This window comes from Podarcis cretensis (assembly GCF_951804945.1).
Source record: "Podarcis cretensis genome assembly, chromosome: 9".
NCBI classification, from domain to species: domain Eukaryota; kingdom Metazoa; phylum Chordata; class Lepidosauria; order Squamata; family Lacertidae; genus Podarcis; species Podarcis cretensis.
The window spans coordinates 38,548,261-38,556,584 of record NC_137178.1 but is presented as its reverse complement, the minus strand read 5'-3'; the positions used below and the strand labels follow the sequence as shown (position 1 = coordinate 38,556,584).

The 8,324-nt window shown below is 40.4% G+C and overlaps 1 protein-coding gene across 5 annotated transcripts in view; it reads left to right on the top strand.

The window, feature by feature from the left end:
• The window catches only part of ZNF827 (zinc finger protein 827), a 114,895-nt gene that overhangs the window by 49,781 nt on the left and 56,790 nt on the right, over positions 1-8,324 (top strand). The window lies entirely within an intron of this gene.

Genomic DNA, 8,324 nt, shown 5'->3' with positions numbered 1-8,324 from the left:
CATACTTGGAACGGCTACAGCTTTGGGATAACCTAGAGCATGGGTAGGCAAACTAAGGCCTGGGGGCCGGATCCGGCCCAATTGCCTTCTAAATCCGGTCCAGGAATCAGCGTGTTTTTACATGAGTAGAATGTGTCCTTTTATTTAAAATGCATCTCTGGGCTATTTGTGGGGCATTCCCCCCCAAAAAAAAATATAGTGCAGCCCCCCAAAGGGTCTGAGGGACAGTCGACCGGCCTCCTGCTGAAAAAGTTTGCTGACCCCTGCCCTAGAGGATGCTGCAATTCAGAATGTAGGGACATCATATAGGCTTCATGTATCAAGTGTTGTGCTCTAAGCCTGCATCTGCCCTCAGGTGAGTGGGCTTGCTACTAGCCTCCCATATGTAGAACTGGGTAAAGAACTGTTGCTCTCCAAGTGTGGATTGTATGGTACACAGCATCATCCATGCACAAGAATGTGGTATCAGCAGGCATGAGAAAGCCTCAAACATGGGATGGGGATTCCTAAAGCAGGAGTAGGGAAACCTCTGGGCTATGAGCTAATCTTGCCCCCCATCCCAGGATTTCCATTTTCCACCTGTCACAACAGCTGGTGTCACTTGTGATGAGGGGTGGCTGGGGTTCAATTCTGCCTTGGCTGCACAAACAAGTGCTTATAGCCAAAACAGGATTTAGCCATCCACTTCTCAGCTGATGAGGGTTTGCTAAATCCTTCTTATTTTGGCTGCACCAAACTCCCCATTACTCTTTTGGATTGAAAAAGCTAGCTTCTCCAATTTTATCATTTTCCTAGAGGCAAATTTCCCAATTCATTAGCATTCTTCCGATTCTGCATGTTTAAACTTTTAGCTGCTTTTAATAAGTAATAAATATGGCTGCAATCCTAACCATGTTTACTCTGAAGTAAGTCCCACAGATTTTAGTGGGGCTTACTCCCAAGTAAGTGGGGTTAAATTTGCAGACTAAGTTATTTTTCAGTCTCCAATCTAAAAACAAAATATTTATTTACAAAACATTATATACCATTTAAGCGGTTTATGAAGTAACTATCATGGAATCTTCACCTTCATTAATCTTACTTAGTGTTAATCTCCAAAATATCTGTATTACTGGTGCATTCTAAATACAGTGGTACCTCTGGTTATGAACTTAATTCATTCCAGAGGTCCGTTCTTAAACTGAAACCATTCTTAACCTGAGGTACCACTTTAGCTAATGGGGCCTCCTGCTGCCGCTGCCGGTGTGAGATTTCTTGTTCTCATCCTGTGGTAAAGTTCTTAACCCGAGGTACTACTTCCGGGTTAGTGGAGTCTGTAACCTGAAGTGTTTGTAACCCGAGGTACCACTGTATGTAGCATATCTGCTTTCGGGCATTTACATCTCCAACATGTTGTCTTTTCTTTTAATCTCTTTCTTTTAATTATTTCTGGATATTTTAAGGTGGGTCTATTCATTTTCTGGCTTTCTTTCTATTTCTGTCTATCCACTCCGGCTTCCCCCATTTATCCAGAACATGTTGTTTGGATGTACTGTGTATTCTAGGTAGACCTATTATACGAAAACATTTGTAAACAGCGTGCTTGTCTTGGTAAGCTACTGATGACTGGGCAAGTCTGGATGTCTCTCAGGCTATTCCGAAAAATGAGGTTGTACCCTGCATAAAATATTCAGTATGCAATTATACTTAATAGAGATTTTGAGAAAATTTCCAACAGCATACCTGGTGATATGAGGTTTATTTTTCATTCACAAAGCACAAGTATTTGTGGGTAATGTTTGAATACAAATATAGGAATAAGTTGTTGAGAAGAAGGAAAAAGCATGCCCACTTTCTGCTTTCATGAATAATAAGTGTGAGTTTCTGGAGAGGGAGATTTTATTATTAATAATTCAGTTATAAAGAAATAAAATGTCTTATTTAGCATCCTGATGATATGATTAATTTTTATCACCAGTGATTAGAAATTTAATTCTTGTGACTATTGGGGAAAGCCTCAGGTATACACCATTGGAGGATTTAAAACAACAACAACAAAACGCCTTTCAAAATGGTATGAGGCTACCCTTGTACACAGCATTAGAGGATGGGTTGCTACACTCATACATATACTGGTTGTTGTTCTTTCTTTGTAAAAATCGCCAAGCAAGGAACCTGTTGAGAGGGGAGCATGAAAGCTTCACCTTGTTGGCTTATAGACAAGTGGTTTGCTCCCAAGTCCTGCCAAGATTTGTGGGCTCTGCTACGAATGCAGAGCATAATTTGTTGCTAGTTTTATATTAATATGGGTTGTAATGATTTTCTTCGAAATATATGCTTGTGCATTATGATGGCCTATCGGTCCATTTGTAGTTTAAATGAAAATGTTCAGAAGACACATATTAAATCTCCATTCCTTTTTGAGTTTTGAACTCACTGTATTGAAATAATGTATGTTAGAAATACATTAGCAAACCATTTGTCTTGTGTGTGTGCTTTAAGTAATTCTGTAAAAAAAATGCTGATGGTAGTGGTGTTTGATATCCAACTCATCAATAAGCTGGAAAGGGAGCAATTAATAGGGGCTTTCTTACAGAAACCACAGCTGATCTTTCTTTGCAGGCTGACTGGTGGGCTTATATTAACCTTCAGATTGAAATATTAGATTGTTTATGACTATCTATTTTCAATATAAAAACTTTTTTGACTTGTTTGAAATGTTCTAGACCAGAAAAATGGTGAATCATACCTTCTGAGTGAGGCTTTCCTTAGTTATATTCCATATAATGTCTTTGTTCCCAGAGATTTTGAACTAGAGCTCATTTTTGGACAGCTATTTTAAATATTCACAGGTGTGCTGCTCATTTTTTTACAAAATCAGGACTTTGCTTACAGGTATATATTCAGAAGTAAACTATGCTGGTGTTGGATGTTTCCTGTGCAATTGCCTTAACAGAACAAATGCTCAGGCTTAAAAAGCCTTGTTGTTAATGATTTGCACTTCAAATTGCTGACAGGTCAGCCTGGTGGGGTGTTTTTTGTTTTTTTTTTTAAGTGCCCCAGTTTCTACGTTTCTCCTGACAATGTCTGCAAGTGCTTCTGCAATCTTAGCAGCAGCTGTCTCATAACTGTAGATGTCTTCTGTGGTTCAGAAAGTCCTTCCTTTCATCTTTATCCGATTGAGCTGAATCTATCAGGACAACAGGCCTCCAACGGATTTGCCATTTCTAAGGATGGCTGCTGAGCCAGCGGCATTCCATGGCCTGGTGATGTCACAAGGCCCAGCCTAGTGATGTCATATGGTTACCAACTCTTGCGGGTGGAGGAAATCTGATACCAGAGCAGAATCCCAGTGGTAAAAGAAGAAAAATGAAAAATGTCAGGGGATAAATGGAAATGTAGGGGGAAATTGAAAAGCCCTTTGTGCAAATTTTTTTATAACATTTAAAAATAATATTGTAACAGTTATCTTGCTGCAGAATTCTGAGAACCAAGTTTTGATGCTAGCAGTATCCCTGTGTAGTATAAATCAGGGTTGCCCACTTATGCGTTGCCGAAACAGAGGACGTGCATCATTCAAAAAAGAGGACAATAATTTGCATAAAAATCACATATGATATATTATACAAACAGTCACAAATTTAGAAACAAAATAACAAAATGATACATACACTTCACCATACTGCGGAAGACTTGTGTGCCTGTTGACTATACTGACCAGGTTCTGCTAACTGTTGATAGACAGTTTCAAGGACCCTGCTCTCCCTTTTTATGGTCCACTGTCTTTAAAGCAGATTTGGACTGGACATTCAAAACAGAGGACTTTCCTCTAATGTATGATATGTTGCCATCCTAGTATAAGCAGGCTTGTTGTGGAATGACATTGTAGCATCAGGCTCTTTCTCAACCTACACACATCTGTTTGAATGTCTGAAGATGGCCAACCCACACATACACTCTCTTCTGATGTTCAGATGAATGTGTGTAGTTGTCTACCAGTTGGGAAGACAGTGGCCTTGCTTGGTGGTGGTGGTGGTGGTTTGACAACTGGCAGAAAAACAGGAAAGGCTGCCCCTCCCTCCTCTGCTCCAAAAAAAGCTGGATTCCTTTGTACTGAGCACCATCTCTAGGTCACCAAAAATGACAAGGGTTTTGCCCCATGCTTGCTTACTTCAAGAGCTGGGAACTGTGGCCATTCCTCACTTGAATACCAAGACTAGAACCTTCATCAAGCCCAGCTGCCTTTTCAAAGTGATCTTATACCACAATATGTGTGTGTGTAAATATATTGTTTGTGTGTATGTATTCACATAGTAGGAAGTGAAAAAGGAGATGGGGAGACAGCTTTTGAATTTATGTTTGAGGGAGTAATATTCAAGTATACACCTTGATACATAAGTCACATTTACAGCAGTATTGTAACTGTCTGTAAGATTTGTCGAATATATATACTTGTGTGGTAAAGATTCAAACAGCAACATTATATAAGTTTGGAAGGTTATTTCACCTGTTTACCAGACCAGAAAAGAAATAAAAATATACAATGTGCATCAGTATTTATTCAACAGTGTTTGGATTTCATCATCTCTGTTTAGATGTATAACACAACCACGTGTTTCTGTTATTGTATTTATGCAAGCAGAGTAGCATGTGCTATTGAAACATTTTTTCCATCTTGAATAATTTGAACTAGCAAACTGTCCTTCCTACAATCCAGTCCAATAAAACAACAGAGGCAACACCTTCCCCCAAAACAGATGCTCCTCAGCTTGTTTACATCAAGGATGGGGAAACTCAGGCTCAGTGGCCAAAGGGGGCCTGCTAGGCTTGTCTATCTGGCCTTCAGAATTTCCCCTGGGCTGCACCCCTTAATGCCCCACCTTTGCACCCCAAGTGCTTTTGCTTGGTTGGAATTTGTCCTTGAAATTTGACAGCGCCTCTTGCTTGTCAGGATGGTGGATACAGTGTGTGTGTGTGTGTGTGTGTGTGTGTGTGTGTGTAAGTGTGTAAACAAGCCCACTGTACAATGTTAAAATATACATTCATTGCTCTACCCACTGTTGTCTCTGGCTTCTGACATGTGGTCCTCAGAAAGTTGCCCAGAAGGAAATGCAGCTCTTGGGCTGAAAAAAGCCTCCCACCTCTGGTCTACATGGATCATTCTTGCCTTGCATGTACTCAGCTGCATGAAGTACATCTAATCAAGCATTGGGGACGGGGACACATTCTCCTAAAAGAAAGTGCCTTGTTTATTTTTTTGGAGAGGAGGGTTGAAACAGGAGTGAAATAAGTATTGTTTATGAATCTAGTACATTTCATAATACCCAGAACATATTAAGAAACATTTTCCTGAATATCTTTATCGACCTTGCAGGCCAAATTTGACAGGGGGTTAGGATCCCCCATATAAACCCCTTCCTGGAGAATGCTGAGCTAGATTTAAACCCTGCTTATCCACTGGTGTTTTCAAGAGGTTTACAAATAACCTACGTTTTGTTTTAAAGGTCACTTTAGGCTCTCACTTAGATTCAGGGTCTCTTTACCTCTGGTTTTAATTCTTAAATAGCTAGAGTTACTGTTTCAAGTTTTTAAAGGTCAAATCCACATCCTGCAAAGTTTACACTTTAATATATGTTATTTTATATATGTGTGGGTCTTATAGCACAGCAGGTTCATTGAGTCATTTCCTCTTCAGATACTCTTTGATGACAATAACACTTTGACCTTTGCTTTAAATGCATTGCAGAATGCAAAGATAGAAAGCTTAAGGTTTTTTTTTTAAAGAGAATAACTGTTTTCCTACAATAAGAGCTTTTTCTTACAATATTGTTGAATTGAAACATTCACCTCAGTGTCTCTATTATCTTCTAAGGAGGGTTGGGGAAAAGAGCATGGGAGATCTTTCAATTTTTAGCCATAATAAAACTTCCTAAGTAAAGCACTGTTCAAAACTCCCCAAGGTAGTGAAGGATTGATTTGTACATAGTTTTGAAAGATGGTATAATCCTCACTTTATCATCTATGTTTCTCAGAGAGGCATTTATCTGAAGTTGGCCCTATGTGAAAATGGAGGAACAGTATACCAGGAAAACAAGCTTTCATTCTGATGTAGAAAGGACTGCCATGTCAAGAAGGTGTAGGATTGCCAGGTCTTCTGAACCCTAAGAGCGTTCTTGTGTTCTTTAGAGTTCTTCAGAGACTCTTCTGTCTGCAGAGATAATAAGAATGCTGAACACTTGTATGACACTTTCAAGTGTCTGAAGTGCTTCATGTCATTATCTAGTTGTAAACCTTACAACAACCCTGTAAGACAAAGTCAGTATTATTATCTCCCCGTGTTGTTGAAGATGGAACTCAAACCAATAAAGTGTGGTTTGCCCAAGGTCATCAAGTGAGTTCATGGCAAGAGTAAGATACAAATCAGCGATCTTCTGATTCATAGCTCCATCTCTCAGCCAGTACACTATACCAGGTCTCCAAGGCAAATGGAGCAACCCTGGTCTATGGTCCTGATGAGACCAGGTTCCTGGTGCAATCCCCAGCATTTCCAGGTTGGGCTGAGAATTTCTCCTATCTGAAACCCTGGGAAACCTCTGCCAATCAGTATTGACAATACTAAGGTTGCTGGACAATTAATCTGACTCAGTACAAGGTAGCTATTTATGCCCCTTTATGGTTGTGATTGCAGATAGATGATTGTCCCTCTATGGGACACTAAGGTGGTTTAGTCCCTGTGTGAGTATCTTTAAACAACAGGAATTGCCAGGGAATGTGTTAAAAGACAGAACATGTCAGTCAAATCAGCATCTGAGGTTCTTAGCTGGCAGATAGTTGATTCATTTACCACATCACAAACTTATGCATCCATCATTGCAAAGACCAAAGCCCTCTTGGTGTGTTCACTCCTGGCAAGTCCTGTCCCCTCTGGCACTTCACCTTGCCCATCTTTACAGCCAACGGCTTTCTTTGGAAGCAAGGAGGCTCTTCTAGTTATGGGGGACCACAGCAAGATTCAGATCAGGGTTCTTAATTGCTTGGGGAGCCTTAGTGAGGAGGTTCCCTGCTTCAGATGAATACCTTTCAGCTCAGAAGGGGCTGTGCTAGCAAATGTGTTGCATCCTACACTCAAAAAAGGCTGTGATCCCAAGAGTATCTGGCACTGTGAAACAGTGTAAAAGAAGGCATACCCACTCACATTGCATATACTGGAGAGACGCAGTTTGGCACATCACCTCCTGGTTTTGATCATTGATCACTGGCAGAGTGAGACGGCTGCCCCAGGCAGCAAGTACCAAGGGCATCGAGCAGGCAGAACTATGTGTATCACATGACCTGCCTGCAACACTCTAAGCTAGTCTAGTGCCCTCAGGTGCAGTGGAGATTGGTGTCCCACTGTCAATATTGAAGTAAGAGTCAGTCTAAGGCTGTGTATACACCATACCTTTAAATGATTCTGGAAACTGAACTACAGTTCTCAGCAGTGCTTTATCCCTAGAAAAATAGGTGCTGGTACTCACCATGAAGTTGTTACAGTAAGTGCCATACTTTTTGACAACAAAAAAGAGATGCCAGTACTGCGTACCTTTGAGTACCCCCCCGGGGGGGGGGAGCACTCATCGTCTTCTTTTTATTTATGTGCTGCCTTTCCACAGTTAAAACAATGCTCAAGGCGGCTTACAATATGAAAAGGTTTACATAATTACAAATCTAGCAAAGTAGTCATAAAATTATAAAAAACACATTAAAAACTACGTAACCAAACTGAACAATTTCCACATAAAAATAAAGATACAAAAAGGTAATATCCGGTAATATCAGTAACGACAGCAAAAACTCCCAACAAAACTTCCCCCCAAATACCCCAGTCCTTGCTGGGCAGCACTGGTTCTCAGCCCCCTTAAGAAACTACAATACCCATGATTCTTTAGGGGTGTGTGCTTTAAATGTATGGTGAATACACAGCCTAATTGGCTTCTATATGTGAAATGGAGGAAGGGGTTGCCATCATGTTATTTGCCTCAGGCAGCAAAATGCCTTGGGCCGGCTCTGTCTCAGTGAAAATATGGTGCAGTGGGTAAGAAACTGCAGATTCTGCTATTCCTTTTTTCCGTACATCATTGCTGTGTTACATTAATTTACATCTAATCTGTATGCTCGCAGATTCCCCCCCCCCCGAGGGGAGCCATGACGCTAACAATGTGTACCTTCCATTGTAAGGCACTTGAAATCTAATAATAAATTATGGTGAATTCAGTTTATTATGTAAATTCCATAGTGTGCTGACTAGAAGCAGTTTGAATCATTTTATGGTGGATATTTTCATAGGGAGTTGCTTATGACTGGAT